This window comes from Planococcus citri, chromosome 2 (assembly GCF_950023065.1).
Source record: "Planococcus citri chromosome 2, ihPlaCitr1.1, whole genome shotgun sequence".
NCBI classification, from domain to species: Eukaryota; Metazoa; Arthropoda; class Insecta; order Hemiptera; family Pseudococcidae; genus Planococcus; species Planococcus citri.
Genome location: NC_088678.1, coordinates 39,255,702 through 39,276,989, shown reverse-complemented (window position 1 = coordinate 39,276,989; position 21,288 = coordinate 39,255,702). Strand labels below are relative to the sequence as shown.

Genomic DNA, 21,288 nt, shown 5'->3' with positions numbered 1-21,288 from the left:
CAGGAAGTAATTAGTTGTCATAGTATGACGCAAATACTTCGGTAGATTTGGATCTGTAGGTATGTAAACAGTAACCGGCTTATAATACGGCGCATTTTCATCTATAGGACTGAAACGATGTGTCTTCTCATCATATTCGTAACAATTACATACACTCTTTCCCTTAGGAGCACATTCGCCTACGACTATCTTGCCTGGAATATTTTTATCCCATTTTTCCACGCATTCCTTTTTGCAGGCGCTCATTTCGCATAGTTTCTTTCTGAAGAAGAAGGCGTTTGTTAAAGTTATTGTGAACATTAAAAAGATCACGGTTATTTTCACCATTGCAGTTATGTTGGTTTAGAGAAGTAGGTATCTGGCAAAATTACATCTCTAGGAGAATTAGCTCTGAAAAAAAGCTGACATTGGCGCAGAATGGAATCAGCTTACCTAGGTACGCTCAAGGAATATGATACTCATTTGTGGACGAAATGACAAGTTCAAAACGTTCATGTGCAATTTTACTTCTCTATGTTAATTTGTGACGATTTCGATCGATTGAAATTTTCCTCAGGATATCTACTACAACGCTAAAAAAATTCATTAATCAAGTGAGGCACTCTTCAAGTTTGAAATGAGGAATTGAAAAAGTAGCAATGTATTTTCAAAATGTTCTTATCAAAAATTTACATACCAGAAATATGTTATCATTTATCAGGATCAATAACCATCCGTGGTTTTTTATCTTCCTGGATCCATTCGTTGGTTTCCTTATTAGTTATTATCAATGACTTGAGAATTTTTATTACCTACTTCAAGAAGCTGTTGAATTTTTCGTCATTGATAAGTGAAGGTTCAAGTTTATCTTTACGACTCGATACTTTTATCCTTAAATAAGCAATAAGTATCAAGTAGGTAAATTATATGTACAAAATTTTACAAAAATGTACGAGTATATTTTTCTCAAACATTCTACAAAATGGAATTATATTTACAACTTTTGATTCTATATTATACCTAAGTAAATACTTTAGTATGGCGTTTCGTAATTTACAATTAGGTAGGAAAACTTATTGGCTAATCATTTTATCATACTCTGCATTTTCATTCTTCGAGTGGATGATTATACAATTTTTCAGGATACTCGTAAGGCAGATCTTCCGGAATTTTATCACACCTTTTATCGTGAATTGCGGACCCTATTACTTTTCCATCCGGCAAATGTATGAGACAATGTGTGTTCTCGTCGTATTCGTAACAATGACATGTCCCTTTATTCAAACATAAACCAGTTATTTCCTTTCCTGGTACCTTCCGATCAAATACATCCGTGCATGTTTTTCTGCAGGCCTCAAATTCGCATACCTCTTTGCTTTCGTAAAGGCTCGCGTTTGTCCAAATTATCGTGACGGTTAAAAAAATTACAGTTATTTTCAGCATTGTAATGTTGGTTTAGAGAAAAGTGAGTATCTCTGATTTGCAAAACTCCATCATTCGAAAAATTTGCTCGGATAAAAACACGGATGCGTGCGTAGAATGAAATCAACAAAATAAGTACTCACGTGTGAAATTTTACTTTTTCATTTTAGTTTTTGCCAATTTCCACACGTTGAAATTTAACTCGGGATGTTACAGTGTACACGAATTGATTAGTAACGGGAGGAACTATTAATTTTGAAATAGGAAATTGAAAAATGTACGCATGTATTTTTGAAATGATTAACCCATCAGATATGTATTTACGTTAATTAATCAGATACGAAAGAAATTCCACGCTCGGAGGAATGAAAGCAAAATACCTAACTACATATAGCCCAGTCAAATAGCAGAAAAAAAATAGGCGAACCCAAACATTATTGCAATCAAAGGTTTTTTGGTGAATATTGTCTGGGGTGGTATGCTGAACAAGTGAACAACATACTAAAAGTCCCCGCCCCTACTTCACGAGATAACCCCCCACAGTGGATTAAAGCCCCCCCCCAAATCAGTTTTTCGTCAAGAACTCCTGAAATATTGAATTTTGAGTAAAATGAGCTCAGTGATCATTTCATCTCCTCTCCAATACCTATCAAATGAGCTATTGACCAACTCCCTAGCCTCAAGGGGGGTGGCGCTACGACCCTTCAAAGTGACGTGATTGTGATAATTTTACATTTTATGACTTGGGACTTGTAACCTTTTCTAATTGATAAAATGAAGTCAAACTTGGGAAATGGGATTCTTTTGGGAGCTAGAGTTGACCTCTGGAATGGGGAGGGTCAAAGTTGAAAATTACAGAAAGGTCATTTTTTGGAGGGGCATAACATGACTCCACATGGATAAAAAAAAGGTCCAAAATCATACCATCGGACAGTACCCCATCTGTGATCAACATATCCAAGTTTCAGCTCCCTAGGTCATCCCCACCCCATTTGAAGCGGAATTAAGGTGAAAATCCCCTTATTTTGCCCCTATTTTCGTTTTTTTCATCTTAAAAGGAGTGGGGATGACCTAGGAAGCTGAAATTTGGATATGTTGATCACAGATGGGGGTACTGTCCGATGGTATGATTTTGGACATTTTTCATCCATTTGGGGTCATGTTATGCCCCTCCAAAAAAATGACCTTTCTGTAATTTTCAACTTTGACCCTCCCCACTCCAGAGGTCAACTCTAGCTCCCAAAAGAATCCCATTTCCCAAGTTTGACTTCATTTTATCAATTAGAAAAGGTTACAAGTCCCAAGTCATAAAATGTAAAATTATCACAATCACGTCACTTTGAAGGGTCGTAGCGCCACCCCCCTTGAGGCTAGGGAGTTGGTCAATAGCTCATTTGATAGGTATTGGAGAGGAGATGAAATGATCACTGAGCTCATTTTACTCAAAATTCAATATTTCAGGAGTTCTTGACGAAAAACGGATTGGGGGGGGCTTTGATCCACTGTGGGGGGTTAGCTCGCGGGGTCGAGGCGGGGACTTTTAGTATGTTGTTCTGCATACCACCCTAGACAATATTCACCAAAAAACCTTTGATCGCAATAATGTTTGGGTCAAATTGCATTTTGACTGGGCTACTAAGTATGTACTTCAAATCGTTGGTGTTTATTTTAATTGAGAATCGTCGCGTCACACGAATAATTGATTTCACCGGAATTTATTTCAAATACCTACGTCTCCCCTCCCCCTCCCCCTTCAACCGAATTTCATTGTAAACTACATCTTGTATGAGGAGTGTTCGCGTTAATTCACATTCAAAAACAATTTTGTCAAAGCACTTCTTGAAATTTTTTTGCGCAGTTGAAGACGTTTTTTTGACCATTTTGTATTTTCGAAAGTATACTAGGTACCTATCTAACTTTATTCTCGGCATAGAAATTAATGTCATCAGGATTGATATTCGCGATTTTTTAAAATCAATTTGGATCTATTCGTTGGTTTGCTCATCGTCAATATGTAATTTTACCGAATTTTAATTTTTCTCAAACATTTTACAATATTTAAATTCGTCTCCCTCCTCCGTCAGTTAGATCACCGATCTTCTCCCGAGTCTACAACATGTGCTCTTTTCCTTATAGGTCCCAGCACAAGTTCATCATGATTGAATGCATAACATTTACATTTTTTGAGTTCGCCATGACATATGCCTATTACTGGCCAGCCTAAGATACTTACACCAAATTTGTCCATGCATTTTCTGTTACAGGCTCCAACTTCGCATAAATGATATGTTCTAACTTTAGCGTCTTCCGCGTTCGTCCAAGTTATGGTGAACATTAAAAAGATAACAGGTATTTTCAGCATTGCAATGCTGGTTTAGAGAAAATTAGGCGTCTAAAAGAACAAGAGTGTATGTGCAAGATGAATGTAATTTACTTTTATCCCAAAAATGTAGTACTTGGTGAAATACTTACAGAAGAAAATTTTACCTATCACTTCATTAATTTTTTTTTGCCAATTTCGATCCATTGAAACTTTTACACTGAATGTTGGAATGTGAATGAATTGATCAATTTTCAAAATAAGTAAGTAATTGAAAAAAAAACTACGTGTTTTCAATGTACCTATTTTCAAAATTATTACTACCTAACCCATCAAAAATTTAGATAGGTATCAATGTTATCACAAATCTCTCAATATCTATGATATTTTTAAAATTTTTCTGATATCAGATATTTCGTCTACGTGGATTCAATTTTCAATGAACCATTTCACTATGACCTCATTTATTCAAGTAAGTACCTAGATTGTACATAGCATAAACCCAATAAGGGGAATAAATCTTCATGACATAGGTACTTTTATTTTTTTGAATTTTGTTTTATTAATACTCATTATGGCGTTTCATACTCGTAATTCACAATTTTAACTTATTTCCTAATCAGTAATCGCACGAGGATGATTATTGTATTCATTTCATAGCTTAAAGTCCCACTTTCTTCTTAAAGGCTTGACAGTAAGACTGTCTTCCTTAATTGCGTAACATTTACATCTTATTCTTCGTTCACCAAGACATACGCCCATTACTTGACTGCTCCACGATTGCGTTGCAAATTCACCAAATTTTTCCTTGCATTCTTTGGTGCAGTCTTCAACTGTGCATACGGATTTTTTTTCTGTAATGCCCGACGCGTTTGTCCGTGTTATGGCGAGAATTAAAAAAATAACAAATATTTGCAGCATTGCAATGTTGACTTAGAGAAAAATGGGATCTATAATTTGCAATATTCCATTATCCAGATGTGTGGGTGTGTGAAAGAGGAAGAAATACACTTTTACCTGAGAAAATTTGTGCTTGAAAACAAAATAATAAATTTATGACGTAATGGAAAATACTTACAGGTGGAATTTTGCCTCTTCACTTTATTTATTTTTTGACAATTTCGATCCATTGAAATTTTCCACGGAGAGTTACAATGCAAATGAATTTATTAATTGTGCGAGAAACTCTTTTAATTTTTGAAACGAGTAAGAAAAAAGTAGGTATATTTTTTCAAAATTATTAATCTATCAACCGTTTGGATATCAGTGTTATCAACGAATCTCTTAACATTACATTTTCGAAATGCTTCTGATATCATTTACTCACAATTTTCAAGTATGGAGTTTGTAATATTGCAAGTCATATCCATATTCAAAATATGTACGTAGGCACGTCATTCCACATCCACAGACCAAGATACAGGCATATTTTACACAATTCACGATTCCCCGAATCACATCACCAGGTCATTTCTGGAGAAAATGAGGGAATACTGGGGAAATATGTGGGACGCAGTTGTGCCAATTTTTTAATCATTGTTGCCAATTCAAAAATAAAAACGCAAAAAAAATGTGAGTTTTTGCTTGGCTATTAAGTATTCACAATTTATTTTGAAATTAGTCATAATAACCAAAAAATTGGTACCACTGCATTACAAAATATTTCTCCAATATTATAGAAATGACTTCTTTCAATATTTTGTCATAATTAATACGAAATATTTGCTGGAAAAAAATTCTCAAAATATGAATTCGCTCTAAAATGAGCAACTTTAAAATTTTCAACCCTTCAGTAGAACGCTAAAAAAGGCCTTTATCGATTTGAATGACGATGGCTGGGCGAAAAAACTACGATATTTTCGAAAATACCCCCTCTTTGAGAACTGATATCTCCCCTCCAGAGGCACCTCAGGTGCTAACAATTTTTCTGGATAACTTTCAACTCAAAATGAAGGTTCCCATTCAATTTGATTAAAATCCAAAGACTTTTTTTTCGCGATCCACCCTAATCAGCTACGTACTCTACTTGGACCATTTACAAATGTCATCCATTGTGTATTTAGTGTTTGTTTCTGCTGCGCCAGATCATGAAACATGCTAATAAAATAATTTAATGCACGAATGGCACCTGCTTTTCAAAAAATATTCCAAGAGTTGGTCTATTATATAAGCCTTATGACCGTATAATCAATAAGGAAATAGTTTCTTGATTCAACATCCTGAAAATAAAACACAACTATTCGATCCTCAAATGACGTTTTATCTCAATGACTAAAACTTTCATCTTTAAAGAAGCAACAAGCATTAAGTAAGTAGATTCTGTAATTTTACAAAAATAGATTTTTAAAAAAATATTCAACGAAATTGAAATACTTTTACAACTTTTGATTGTAGTTTTTGAGTTTACAATAACGCTTATAATATTTACATTATTGATCAATTATTTTTTTTGGACGACGCCAGAGAACGTGCCTGCCGGCGTCAGTTAAAAGCCTGAGACGACTGAGTGTATGCCAATCTTCTCTAAATTCGTAACATTCACAATTCCGATCTCCATTACATATGCCTATTACTTGATTGCCTAAAATATATTCGCCATTTTTTTCCGTGCATTCTCTGTCGCATTCTTCAATTCTGCATGATAGTACTTTTTTTTCATCGATCGATGGTACTTTATTTTCATCGATCAATGGTACTTTATTTTCATCGATCGATGGTACCTTATTTTCATCGATCGATGGTACCTTATTTTTATCGACCGTCGCATTTGTCCAAGTTATAGTGAATATTAAAAAGATCACTGTCACTTTCAGCATTGCAATGTTGGTGTAGAACAAAAGATGCTACTAGGTATCTAAAATTTGCAAAATTCCATCACTCAAAAATTTTGTTTGGAGAAAAATGCGGATGTTTGTACAATAATGTAGAAGTAGGTAGGTAATTTAATTTCGATCAAGAAGTGTGCTTAAGAATGAAATAATAAATTTGTGAGATATTGTAAAATACTTACGTATGAAATTCCCTCATCAACTTATGCATTTTTTGCCAATTTCGATCCATTGGAATTTCTCACGATATGTTACAATGCAAATGAATTGATTCATGGCGTGAGAAGCTCTCATTTTTTGAAATGAGTTATTGAAAAAAGTAAATATCTGTTTTCAAAATTTTTAACCTATCAACCATTTAGATACAAATGTTATCGCGAATCTCTTTAGGTAATGTGTTTTCGATATCAGTAGGTATAAAAATCTCTATAATCACATACAGAGTATTCCGGAAATCGTTTGCCAAAATTCAACTGTAGATGGCACTCGAGGAGACGATCAAAAAAAGTTATTATGACTGGTTGCCTATCTTGTGAATTAAATGAGCGATGTGCTTTGTAAAACTCGGAATTTACTAATTTTGAAAAAAATCATCAAGAATAAGAAAAGAATAGAATCATTCAAATGATGTCCATTACACCATTAGCCATAGTACTCGAGTAGCCGAACAATAGTATATTACTATACAAGAGTCGAACTGGAATCATTACGTATTGAGTGCATCTGATTGCTGAACGAGCGAAGCGAGTGAAGCAAATGCACGAGATACGTAAAATTCCAGTTCGATTCTTGCTTTGTAAGATATTTTTCATAATTAATGCAATGAAACAAACCGATTTACGCAAATAATTAACAAAATACTTGATTGCTTTTCTCCTTACCTAGGGAAGGAGAAAAGCAACCAGGGAAGAAAAAAGTACGGTTGCTTTTTTCCTTCCCTTGGGTGTTTTTTTTTCACCAATCGTTGCGCGTTAAAACGTAAACAAGTTGGGAAAAACTACGTTCAACCATATTGGTATGTTTCTTTCAATGCTGGTTTGAACTCGTTCGTAATTCTAGCGTTTCTCAACATTTATCGAGTGTGTTATACCGACGTTTCATTGCATGTATTATGAAAAAAATGTTACGCAAATTGCACATCATCAAAATTGAAGGGGAAAACTTGATTCAAAATTTTCAAATTATGTTTCCGCTTTCAATTTTGAAGATAGAAAATTTGTCATAACATTTTTTGTTCTTCCATTCATTTTTGGGCAAAAATTTACTAATCTTGAAAAATTCCCCAAAAATGAAAAAAATTTTGAATCATTTAAGTGACTTCACTGACTCAAAGTATTTGAGTGTGGACAAACATAAAAAATGATTATGACAAATTTCCTATCTTCAAAATTAAAGGGGAAAACACAATTTGAAAATTCAAAATTTTCAAAATCTGGGGCACAACGAATTTGGACATTTTTTATCAAGTTTGCTCCTTCAATTTTAAAGATGGGCATTTTGTCGTAATTCGAGTACTACATATAAGGCTTATGGGCATCATCATTTAAATGGTCCAAACGTTTTCTTATTTTTAATGATTTTTTTTTTTTTTTTGAATTAGTATTAAATTTTGAGTTTTGTGAAGCACGTGGCTCCATCAATTGGCAACAAGTCATTCACAGGAATTTATATTCTTAATCCACAATGCATCTATACATGAAATCTTTTATGCTGAACCCAAAAATCATCGTATCAATAGTTCATTCCGCCAAAATTCGTGCAAAATGTTTTTGTCTGATTGTCAGAAAAAAAGTTTGCTTCCCCTCCCCCTCACTAAACCATCATATGTTCGAGAAAATTATTCATTAAATTGGAGCTTCAAAAGGTGAAACATGAAATTTTGAGTCAATCTGGGCTATTGGCGTAAAACTCCAAGACTTGTCTTAGTAAGGAACTAAATACCAGGTATGGAAATACGCCATCTTTGGATATAGATTTCGTAGTTTTGACGGTGATGTGATTTTTTCATTTCAGTCATATAAAGAAATGAAATCAAAAAAATGGTGGGAAAATGTTTATTTTGTGTATTAAAATGAATATGAAGTAAAAAAATAATGTAAATTGGCGGTATTATTAATAAATTGAGTCCTTAAAATTTTTTTTCTATATCCAAAGATGGCGTATTTCCATACCTGGTATTTAGTTCCTTAGTCTTAGGAGTTCTTTTGAACGATTAAAAATTTATAAATCGCTTATTTTTATGTGACTTGATGTTTTGAAAATATTTCATTTCCCAAAGAAGCAACAATGCATAAATGTAGATTACATATTTTATAGAAAATCAGATTTATTTCGCCTGAACATTCTATACATAAAAAATAGAAATAGTATGTATGTATATTCTCATGTGCAAGTTTTATTTCTATTCTACACTGAGAAAAATTTGAATAGTATAAATAATCATAATATATAGTAAACGTGCTCCAGTTTGGGCATTATAGTCAAAATTACTATAACTATAGTAAATAAAATACTATACGTATGGTAATATTTACTATATTATAGTATTTTTTATTATAATTATAGTATTTCATTTACTATAGTTATAGTAATTTTGACTATAATTCCAATACTGGAGCACGTTTACTATAAATTTATTGTAATTTATACTATACATTTTTCTCAGTGTATTCGTATACCTGTATTGTACTGAAATGCTCGTGACAGTTTTTCTTAATTTACAGCTACATTATTTATTCCATATCTCATAGCTTGTAGTCGTTTTTTCAAGGCTTAAGAGAATAGTTATTGTCTCTTTGAAATTCGAAACATTCACAAGTCCGTTCAGGTATATTACAAATGCCTATTATTTGATTACCCGACCGAAAGCGACCAAACTTTCCCGTGCATTCTTTGTAACAGTCCTCAATTTTGCATACGTTTGCTGCTTCAGCTTTTACGTTTGTCCAAGTTACAGTGAATATTAAAAAAATTACAGCAATTGTCAGCATTGTAATGTGTTGGTTTGGAGAAAAATAGATATCTAAAATGGGCAAAATTTCATCACTCACAATCAGAAAATTGACTTGGAAAAGAACGTGGATGTGTGTGCAAGACTTACTTTTCCTCAAGGAATATGCTTGAGAACGAAATGTAATAAATTTGGAGGTATTGGATAACACTTATCATATGAAATTTCACCACCTTGACTTGTTTATTTTTACCAATTTTGATTCATTGAAGTTTTTCGAGGGATGCTGCTATCAAATGAGTTGATTTAGGTAGTGTGAGGAGCTCGTGTAATTTTTGAAGTGAGGAATTGAAAAAAGTAGGTAGGTACTTAGGTATGTATTTTTAAAATCATTAACTTATCAACAATTTAAATATCAGTATAATCACAAATTTCTTGATATTAAATTTTCGAAATGTTTCTGATATCGATTTTCAGTCTACATGGGTTTAATTTTTCATGAAGCGCTTTACCAAAACTTTTTTCAACCGAGATAATACCAATAAAAATTCTTCACGACTGATTGATACCTACTTTTTTCCATAGCTATGTAATAGTCGTTTTTTCAACTGTTTTTTTCAGGCTTCAGAGAATTGTTATTCTGTCTTTGAAATTCGAAACATTCACAAGTCCGTTCAGCTATATTACAAACGCCTATTACTTGATTGCCCGCTCGAAATTCACCAAACTTTTCCGTGCATTCTTTGTAGCAGTCCTCAAATTTGCATGTGTTCATTGTTTCTTCAGCTTTTACGTTTGTCCAAGTTACAGTGAATATTAAAAAGAATACGGTAATTGTCAGCATTCTGATGTGTTGGTTTAGAGAAAATAGATATCTAAAATTGACAAAATTTCATCACTCACTATCAGAAAATTGACTTGGAAAAGAACGCGAGTGTGTGAGCAAGACAGTTGAGAACGAAATGTAATAAATTTGTAAGGTATTGGATAACACTTACCATATATGAAATTTCACCTCCTTGACGTATTTATTTTTTTACCAATTTCGATTCATTGAAGTTTTCCAAGGGATGCTGCTATCAAATGAGTTGATTTATTATGTGTGAGGAGCTCGCGTAATTTTTGAAATAACTAATTGAAAAAAGCAGGAAGATCTGTATTTTTAAAATCATTAACTTATCAACAATTCAAAAATCAGTGTAATTACAAATTTCTTGATAGCTAAGTATTAAATTTTCGAAATGTTTCTGATATCGATTTTCAGTCTACATTGGGTTCAATTTTTCGTGAACCACTTTATCAAAGCTTATTTCAATCAAGTTGATTCCAATAAAAATTCTTCACGACTTGATATTTTTTTCCTTAAAGAATCAACCAGAATTGGATAAATTACTTATAAATATGTCAAAAAAATAATGTTATATTTTTTAAAAAATATTCTATAAAATAGAATCTTTTTTTTCTTTACTAATTTTGATCTTATTTTGAAAACTTAGGTAGGAACTTATAGTTATAACGTTTCTTAATTTATATAATTAATACCATCGCATGGAGTCCAACTCTCCATTTTCTTTGTAAGGCCTTAGAGAATGCTTTCTCTTATTAAATTCTAAACATTTACAATCCCCCTGGAGAAGACATATGCCTACTACTTTCTTGTATGAGATATTTTCATCATATTTATCCGCGCATTCTTTGGTACATTCATCAGCTGTGCATAAGAAGGTTTCCTCTTCACTTGCCCAAGTTGTAGTGAACATTAAAAAGATTATGGTCATTTTCAGCATCGTAATGTTGGTTTAGAAAAAAAGTAGGTATCTAGACAATATCTAAAACTTGTTGAATTTCATAATTTTCGAAAATTTACTTGAAAATACGTAGATGTCTGCGCAGTTACTTTCGTTCATGGAGTATGGTATATCTGCTTCAAAACCAAGTAGGTAATTTTGAAAGGTATTGGAAAATACAAGTACTTGTAGTTGAAATTTTACCTCGGTATTTATTTTTCGCCAAATTTGATCCATTGAAACTTTCCTCAGGATGTTTACAATGTACACGAATTAACCAGTTGCGTGAGGTACTCTTAACTTTATGATATGAAATTGAAAAAAATTGTTGTGTATTTATTTTGAATTCAATTGGATATAGATAGTGTTTCAAAACTTCAGATATCAGTGTAGGTAATCGTAAATTTCTCAATGCGAGATTTTCGAGAACGTTACGAGAACGTTTCTAATATCAATATTCAGTGTGTACATGGGTTCAATTTTTAACGAATCGTTCTACTAACCAATAGAAATTCTTCACTCAGTATCAGGGGAATGAAGCTCCTTAGTCCATAAAATCCCTCCCTACATGCATCAAATCGCAGTGGATAAAACCAGAACCAAAACCGAAACCGAAACCCTCCAGAAACCGATAGAAACTTCTCAAAACCGAAACCAAAATCAGGAACGTTATTTTGTCACAACTGAAAACAAAACCAAATTTGGGAGTGCTACATATTATTTCTCAAATTCAAAACCATAAAACGGATATTGAAACATTTGAAACTCGGGACGTTATTGGTTAATATTAAGATTCCAAGTTGAAAAATATCAGAATTTTCTTTCATTTATAGGCAGTGTTCCAACTTTCAGTTCAGAATTTTCAAGTAGTATTCCTAAAAAGTAAAAATCGTATTCTTGGGGTAAAAACGGTCCTCATTGTGATTTTTGACGATAAATTTTTAAAATATCTACTCGGATTTTAAAGAAATGGCTGCGAAAAAGAACGATTTTTTATCATCGTGAATTTTTTCGTAGAGGCTCTTTTTCCTTGAAGAAACGACATACAATCGGCAGATTGTGTAATTTTACAAAAATTCAGGTTTTTCTCAAATATTCTACAAAATAGAATCATTTTTACAAATCTTAATTCTATTTTACATATTATAAATAGGTACTTATAATGACGTTCTTTAATCAACAATTTAAACTTGGGTTTTGCTACCTACGTTATCAATAATCAGTCACATATGTGGGTACATAAACTACAATTGTTAATACCATAGTTTGGAGTCACATTGTTATTAATTAATTTTTTCTTGTAATATTTCTAAAGACTTAAGAGAACGTTTAGCATCATTATGCTCGTAACATTTACAAGTATACTCACCACGACATATGCCTATTACTTGATTACCCTCTATATCATTGCCATTTCTTTCCTTGCACACTCTATCACAGTCCTCCACTCGGCATACGATCCAGTTTTTTTTAAATGATTGCGGGACCTGGTTGCAGTACTGCTCCGCCCAAGTTATAGTGAGCATTAAAAAGATTATGGTTATTTTCAGCATTGCAATGTTGGTTTAAAAGATAGTAAGTAGGTATTTAGAATTTGCAAAATTTTATAACCCGGAAAATTTGTTTTGAAAATGATGTGGATGTATGAAAAACGGAATCACGGTTCTTTTACCCAATACGTGTGATGCTTGAGAACGAAACAATTGTTTTGTGAGATGTTGGAGAATTCTTAGTTGTGAAATTTTTCTTCTTTATTTATTTTTCGCCAATTTCGACCCATTGAAATTTTTTGCCGTAAGTCACAATGCGAATGAATTAATTAATCGCACAAAGAACTCTCAATTCTGAAATTGGAAATTCAAAAAAAAAAAAAAAAATGTAACGTCTTCAACTTGAAGCTAGAAATATTGAGAAAATCAATACCTAACGAATATAGTTTTATTATCCCATATAGTCTTTCTCGGCGAAATCCAAAGGAATGTATCCTTCATAGTCATCTCTTACGTAACATTTACAAACACCATCTTCACAAATGCCTTCTAAATTTTGTCCATCGGCCAATTCCAAATATTTGAATATATCTGTGCATATTTTTTCACATTCCTCGTCAGTATTGTATGCCCGAGTTATTATGAACATTAAAAAGATTACAGCCGTTTTCAGCATTGTTTCACTTCCATCACTCGAAAGGTTTGCTTGGAAAACAATGTGGATGTACTCTGCGCTGAATGGAATCTACGTTTCTTTTGCCAATATCAAATTTATTTATAACTTAATTAAATTGTTTGTGGCATTTATAATCTATGAATACAATACATGTAAGTACGAGTATATCCCTTCCGAAGAGCAATTTGGGTTCTTTGTACAAGATATCCTGAACATTAAAATCATTATCTTTAGGTACCTAATCATTTTCAGCATTGTAATGATGATTTGAAAGAAAGTAGGTGAGCAGTAAAAGATGCAAAATTCCTTCTTTCGAAAAATTTGCTTGAAAAAAATATGAATGTTCAGCGCAGTACACACAAATGGAATAAGTTGACTTTTGCCCAAGAAAATGTGGTACCCACTTAAGAACAAAATATAATAAATTCTAAAGGTATTGGAAAATACTCACGTGGGAAATATTCATTTGCTTTTTACTGAAATTTTACACGGGATGTTACAATGCAAATCAATTGATCAAATGTGTGAGGAGCTCAAAAAGTAGGTAGGTACGAGTAGATAGATATAGGTATGTATGTTTTCTAAATAATTGATCTATCAAAAATTTAGGTATCAATGTAATCATAAGTCTCTTATCTAATTTTATATTTCCGAAATGTTTTCGATAAGTATCAGTATTTCATCTATACGCGGTTTCAATTTTTTTAACGGGTCATTTTACTAAAACGTTCGTTGATCAGGTACCAATGAAAATTCTACATTTAGAGGAATAAAAATTGCTCATTGAATCCTATGGGTCCTAAAAAAATGTTCAGAATCAAAACTGTGGCGCATCAAATTTTTTTTCAGGTACTTTTTTCAGGATACTTCGTTCAAAAGATGTCTGCAAGGAGCTCGAAACTTCTTGTGTAGGTAGGTATTTGTTCATAACAATAATCAAATCAAAGTTACAAAAAATTACATTTTACTTATGCTTTTGTTTGCGCACTCTTGCGGCATTTTTCGATCATATCTTGAGAAATTCTAAAAATGTTGTCTGTCTCATGAAAATAGGTATTTGGCAGTTTCTCATAGAATTTTATTAAGGGGATATTCTCAATACATGGTAGTATATCTGTCCGCCTGCCAAACTTCAAACACATAATTCATAGCAATTTGTGCATGGAATGGGCTCAAATTTGAAATACATGTTTTTCAAGACCACTAGAACAATCCTGTGCATGCATTTGTCGATACGTTGAGTAGTTTTCGAAAAAATACGATTTAATGGAATATTGGACTTTTTGAGAAAAATCCAACATTTCTTGAAACTGTATTTATTGAAAAACTATTCAACGTATTGACAAATGCATGCACAGGATTGTTCAAAATGTCTTGAAAAACATGTATTTCAAATTTGAGCCCATTCCATGCATCCGCAGCTCTAAATTATAACATTGAAGTTTGTCCCATTCCGTCCCATAAGACCAATGTAAAATTAAGGCATTTTGGTTATGCTATGAGAAAATTTGGTGTATTGAGAATATCCCCTTAATGATGTTGAAACTCGTGAGATTATTGATACAATTGAATTTTCAAATCGAAAAATTTCTCAGGAAAACATTTTCTGTATCGTTAGTCGCACTTCTGACAAAAATGTAAAATAATAAATCAGTTGGATTTTTTTTTAACCAAGGAGTTGTTTCCTGGACTGGAGTTGACTACAAAGGATCGGGTCAATTGCTCATTTGAAATAAAAAATACCTACTTCACATAAATCTATAGTTACTAGTAAATTAACACATACTTACTTAATTTCAGAATCCAAACTCACCTTTTAGTTGCCTCATATTGCAGTGGAAATATTCCTACCGGCACAAAAAATTTTGAACCAAACAGAGAGGAAATGAAAGATTACCCCAAAATATATGACTAGTAAAAATTTCAGAACCTGAATAATATATTTTATAATTTTTGGCAAATTTTTAAAAATTCAATTTTGGCCCATTTAAAAAAAAAAAAAATTAAAACTGTTAGGGTTATGGTGCAATCTGCCTCCATCTGCTAGGTGATAGACCTTAGGGTAACCCTTTACGCGATGTGATTTTTATTGCTATTTAGTAAAGAGGGTACCAGTAACATGGGAAAATATTATAATAATAGGGTGTGAATGAGACATTTCTATAGTCAAGGAGGCACAAGCTTCTGGCTATTGGAATATATCTTCACTTGGTTTTTACAATTGGCTGTGGCAAGATCCTCGTTGAAGTACCTATGTGGTCAAGGAGTAATTTGTATATGAAAACAGGCATATGCCTTTTAAGTAATATTATTTTTGGTTAACCCACTTCACATGTGTTTAAGATGATATTTTGATTTAATCGTAATTGTTGGTATTAATTAATTAGTACATCGAGGTGATAATCCGACGATTATACCTTTTGTGGTCATTTCAAGATATTCCTAGGTATCTTGAATGATGCGTGCGATACGTGTGTCTCTTCGAAGTAAAGCATCCACCAACAGCCACTACTATTGGGGTAGGCTAAGGAAAAGAGGTGGAGAAACTGTCAGCAGTGTTGGGTAAGTGGGTACTTGAAGATCATATTGATTACTCAAGAGAACTCCCATCTGAAATAGCTAGGAGTCGAATAAATGTCCCCCCTTAGGTGATATTTATGAGAGAAACCATTAACACAGTAACGCGTAGTTTTACCTCATTCCGCCAATCATTACCATTTTTAAGATAACAACTTGATTTAACTGACATAAGTGGTTTAAGATTTAATTTGTTCATATTTTTCTAGTCGACTGGTGATGGTTTCGAACTGTTTTGGAGCCTCGAGTGGATTTTTGGATTATCCACTTATTGAAAAAAGGCCGTAAGAAAGGTGAAAATTAAATTCAGCACTTATGAACTCGGATTTATCATCTTTGTGAACATTTCGATCACTTTAGGCATGTGATTTCAACATTTTTTTGTATGTATCAGTTCAAATTCAAAGGTAAATCCGAGTTCGTAGGTGCTGAATTTCATTTCAATCCATTACACTTCTTCAGAAAAGTCTCTGATATGCTAGAAGGTCCAGAGAGGTTATAAACCTTCACTAATCAACTTGAGAGGTCAAAAATAGGTTAAAAAGGGGGGGGGGCGAAGACTCATCTTTAAAGAAAGTTTCAAATCATGGATATTTTTTTTGCTTGAGTTGACTTCATTTTTGATGAAAATAATAGTCTGGCAAAAAAACAGGAAGTCATTTTTGAGAGTTTGAGGTTTAGGACCCCAAAGAGAGGGCATTTTCGGAAAAATCGTAGTTTTTTAGCTCCTGTCGTTACACATCCTGTTTTGAGAAAAATTACTGAGTCCATATCTTTTCTCCAGACGCACCTTCGGAGATGGAATTTTCTGTGGGTAACATTCTTTTTTTCTTCGAGACCCATCCTAATATAGATGTTTTGTAATGACTTTAGATATTTATTTCGAATAAAACACATTCAAACTTAAAATTAGAAAGATGAAGAAAATCAATATCAAAAACTTTTTCCCTTGAAGAAGAAGCAACAAGCATTGAGTACTTAGATAATGTAATTTTACGAAAAAGTGCATTTTTCTCAAACGTTTATAAAAATAGAATATTATTTTTATAGATTTTGATTATATGTAATACCTAATGTTCCTATCTTTGAAATGTACTTATGATGTTACCTTCTTACATTAGTTGAACTTTTTGGCTAATCAGTAGGTAGGTCCTAGGTAGTGGGTACTCAAATTATGATAATCTTACCACAACTTTTTTTTCCTAGGATAGTAACGATGTGCCTTTTCATCGTATTCGTAACATTCGCAGTAACCGTTTTCTAAACATATTCCCCGTACTTCCTTTCCTTTGATAATTACATAAAAATGAGACGTGCATCGTTGGTGGCATTCATCAACTTCGCATTTCATCTTTTCTTTTTTTCCGAAGAACCATGCGTTTGTCCAAGTAATCGTGAATATTAAAAGCATTACAATTATTTTCAGCATTGCGACGTTTGTTTAAGGAAAAATAAGCGAATATCTAAAATAATCGAAATTCCATCACTCGAAAAACTTGCTTAGAAAAAAAATCAATGTGCGCGGAAAGGAATCAGCTTTTAGGTACTTTTTCCCAAGAAAGGTGCGGTACGTACCTATTTGAGAACGAAAATAATACTTATATTCGAAAGGTACCTATTGTAGAATACTCACGAATGAAATTTTACCTTCTCGTTAATTTTTTTGCTAATTCCGATCGATTCTTCAGCTCGTTGGATTGTAAATGAATTGATAAATTGTAGAGGAACTCTTCAATTTTGAAAATGAGAAATTGAAAAAAAATAGGTGCGTATTTTTGAAATTATTTACTTATCAAAAATTTAGATATCAGTATTTTATCACGAATCTCTTGATACGCAAGTGGATATTTTATTTTTGGAATGTTTCCTATAAATCTATACCTATATGTACCATTAAAATTCTACACTCGAAGGAATGAAGCTTCTTGATCGACAAAATCTTTTGTGCTAAATCTAAGTACAGGTAATTTATAGGTACCTATTGTCCGAATTCATTCCAAAACCTTTGATTCTATCTGTCTGTCTCTGTATATTGTGTATAAATAAGTAGGTTCTTACGACGTGTTATAATTTACAATTTAACTTATTGGTTATCCTCAGTAACCGTCATCATTATCATCATAATACTCTTCACTTTGTTCTAAAAGTGAGTGTGGGACAGGCATGGCAGGCCCTTCGTCTACATCTTCACTATCTTTTAAAGGCATTACCTTACGTGTCTTACAATCATATTCGTAACATTTACATTTTTTAAAGTCAGAGCATGCACCTAATACTTGCTTGCATGAGGTGTTGATGTGGTCGAACTTATCCATGCATTCTTGGTCGCATTTCTCATAATCGCATCGTTTCTTTATAAAGACCTTCGCGTTAGTCCAAGTTATCGTGAATATTAAACAGAATACAGTTGTTTTCAGCATCGCAATGTTGGTTTAGAAGAAAATAACTAAGCATCTAAAATTGGCAAAGTTACATTATGTAGTTGGAAAATTTGCTTGGAAAAGAACCTTAGGATGGAGTTGACTTACTTTTGCCCCAGAAATGTGGTGCTTGAGAACGAAATGATGAATTCGTGAGGTATTAGAAAATAGGTAGGTGTACCTACTCACTCGTGAAATTTCACTTTATTTATTTTTTGCCAATTTCGATCCATTCAAACTTCCCGCAGAATGCGCAGTGTAAATGAACTGATAATTTGTATGGGGAACTCTGAATTTATTGAAATGGTAAATTGAAACGAATAAGTACGTGTGTATTTTCGGAATATTTAATGTATCAAAAATTTAAATATCAGCGTTACTTATCACGAGTATTTTGATATCAAATTTCTGAAATGTTTCCTGTATCAATAATTCAATATCTTATCACAGACTAATCATTATTTGTACGTGTAATTCTTGGTTTTCTGAAAGGATGAGGGTGCTTTTAACAATATTTTTTTCGTTCGTCAGTGTATCAAATTCTCTTGAGGAAAAAGTAGGTACCTACCTAAAATTTATGTTTAAGAACAATTGACTCCTTGAAAAAGTTTTACTGAGTTGCAGGGGTTATTTTTGGCTATTTTATTATTTCAAATCGCAGGTAACTCTGCCCCAGACGTGGAAATTATGTTGTCAGGGTGAATATTCGAGGGACTTTTAATCACTCTGAACCCATGTGTTGATTTTATCACTGTCAATAGCTTGAGAATTTAACTTTTTTCAATTTTTCATCATTGATAACTTGCTTCTTCACGACTTGATAATTTTTTCTATTGAAGAGACATTCAGCATTAAGAGGATTAACTATAATTACCTATGTAATTTTTTTTTTAAAATTTATTCATCTCAAACATTTTATAAAATACTCGTAGAATTACTTATTCTCACAGCTTTTGATTCTATACCTATTATAAATATGTACTTAAGTTTCTTAATTAACTACCTTATCAATTTTATCGGCAACAGTAATGTCATGTTGATACTTTTTGATAGGTTCGTATCCTTGTACCTCGTCCTTATATTCGAAACATTTACAAGTCCACGGAGTAGCACATACGCCTGCTATGTGGCCTGCGAAATTTAAATCATATACATCCTCGCATTCTTTTTGGCAGACGTCCTCTTTGCATAATCCCTTTCCGTCGAGGTTTGCGTTTATGCAAGTTATGCTGATCATTAAAAGCATTACAGCTACTGTCAACATTGTAGGTAGTGGGGGGGAAATCAGGTATCTAAAATAGGTATGCAAAATTCCATCATTCGAAAAATTACTTTTAGCCAAGAACTATTTGTGAACGAGATAATAAATTCGAAAAGTATTGGGAAATACTCACGGGTGAAAGTTTACATCTTCATTTATTTTTTGATATGATTGCCATTCATTGAAATTTTCCACAGAATGTTACAATGCAAATGAACTGATTGATTGTGCGTAAGTAGCTATTAATTTTGAAAAGTGGGGATGTATTTTCAAAATTATTATTCAATCAAAAATTTACTTACCTAGGTATCCGTTTAATCACAAATCTCTTAATACGTACTTATTTAATTTTTGAAATGTTTCTGATATCTGTTTTTTATCTGCATGGGTTCAATTTTTAATGAACTATTAATTTACTAAAATCTTCATTAATCAGGTACTATACGAATAAAAATTATCTCCTCGAAAGGGAAGGCAGTGAACCTTCTTGGTCCAAAAAATAACTACACCAAATTCCTTTCTAAGACATGTATGGACTTGAAAATGAAAAAGATCGTGAGGTTTTTACTTTACAGTGTGGTTAAAAAAATTTCGATCAAAATTGATCAATTTGAGTGAGAAAAATCGTAAGAAAAATCAGTTTTTCATATTTTTAAAGATCTTCCATCTATACAGAAAATTCAGAAAAATATATATTATTTATATACCTAGGTGATACCTAACGTATATCTTTTTACAATTGCGTCTATGAAAGGCGAATGGAAATTACATTTGTATAATTGCTTTGATGAAAACCTCTCTTTGCGCTATCCAGGCATCGCAAAAAGATGATCACGCTCTCCATTATCTTTTAAAGGGAAGATGCGACGTATCGTATTATCGTATTCGTAACACTTACATTTGTATTTACCATTACATATGCCTATTACTTCCTTGTCTGGGAGATTTTTATCCAATTTTTCCGAACATTGTTTGTGGCAGTCGTCAATTTTGCATATCTTTGGAATGAACTTATGGAGCAGGAAAGGTTTCATCGTCCTCTTCGCGTTTGTCCAAGTTATTGTGAACATCAAAAATAAAATTGTTATTTTTAACATTGTGAAGAAAGAAGGGTGGGTACCTAAAATTTGAAAAATTCTATTAGGTATTTGGAAGATCTGTTTGGGAAAAAAACGGGAATGTATGTGTGCGCAAAATTGAGGTCAGCTTACTTTTGCCCCAGAAATGTGAAACAACCTAGGTATATTTTGAGACCGAAATAAATTTGAAAGTCGTATAAGGTATTGGAAAATACGTACTTACGTGTGAAATGTTACCTACTTATTTATTTTTTGCCAACTTCATGGGTTGAAATTCTCCTTGGGATCTCACAATGTAGATAGGTACCTGAATTGATTATAAACTCGACGAATTCTTAATTTTTGAATGGGAAATTGAAAAAAGTAGGTATGTTTTTTCGAGTAGGTAATTAATCTGCTTATCAAAAATTTAGATATCAGTGTTATCAAAGACATTTTTTCTCGTTCACGAGTAGTATTCCGACTTTGATCAGCCTGAAGACTTTCTAATTGAAAGCAA

At 32.7% G+C, this 21,288-nt stretch overlaps 5 long non-coding RNA genes across 7 annotated transcripts; all 5 read right to left on the bottom strand.

Annotated features, from left to right (window-relative positions):
- Window positions 1-432: 432 nt before the first annotated feature.
- On the bottom strand, window positions 433-2,119 carry LOC135835723 (uncharacterized). Its single transcript, XR_010556941.1, has 2 exons — window positions 677-2,119; window positions 433-572 (listed from the first exon to the last, which is right to left on the bottom strand). It is a non-coding gene; the product is annotated as an uncharacterized LOC135835723 (long non-coding RNA).
- Window positions 2,120-3,419: 1,300 nt separating this feature from the next.
- Window positions 3,420-4,077, bottom strand: LOC135835724 (uncharacterized). Its single transcript, XR_010556942.1, has 2 exons — window positions 3,874-4,077; window positions 3,420-3,793 (listed from the first exon to the last, which is right to left on the bottom strand). It is a non-coding gene; the product is annotated as an uncharacterized LOC135835724 (long non-coding RNA).
- Window positions 4,078-6,025: 1,948 nt separating this feature from the next.
- On the bottom strand, window positions 6,026-8,952 carry LOC135835722 (uncharacterized). The gene is made up of 2 exons (XR_010556940.1): window positions 6,732-8,952; window positions 6,026-6,575 (listed from the first exon to the last, which is right to left on the bottom strand). It is a non-coding gene; the product is annotated as an uncharacterized LOC135835722 (long non-coding RNA).
- Window positions 8,953-9,186: 234 nt separating this feature from the next.
- LOC135835721 (uncharacterized) lies at window positions 9,187-14,030 on the bottom strand. Its single transcript, XR_010556939.1, has 5 exons — window positions 13,904-14,030; window positions 11,491-11,969; window positions 10,498-10,630; window positions 9,650-10,374; window positions 9,187-9,571 (listed from the first exon to the last, which is right to left on the bottom strand). It is a non-coding gene; the product is annotated as an uncharacterized LOC135835721 (long non-coding RNA).
- A 2,969-nt stretch (window positions 14,031-16,999) lies between these two features.
- On the bottom strand, window positions 17,000-21,172 carry LOC135835720 (uncharacterized). 3 transcript variants are annotated; one of them, XR_010556936.1, is made up of 5 exons: window positions 21,031-21,172; window positions 20,051-20,830; window positions 19,844-19,949; window positions 18,558-19,741; window positions 17,000-18,483 (listed from the first exon to the last, which is right to left on the bottom strand). It is a non-coding gene; the product is annotated as an uncharacterized LOC135835720 (long non-coding RNA). The 3 variants fall into 3 exon arrangements; XR_010556938.1 differs by having other exon boundaries at window positions 21,013-21,154; XR_010556937.1 differs by having other exon boundaries at window positions 20,922-21,036.
- Window positions 21,173-21,288: the final 116 nt, after the last annotated feature.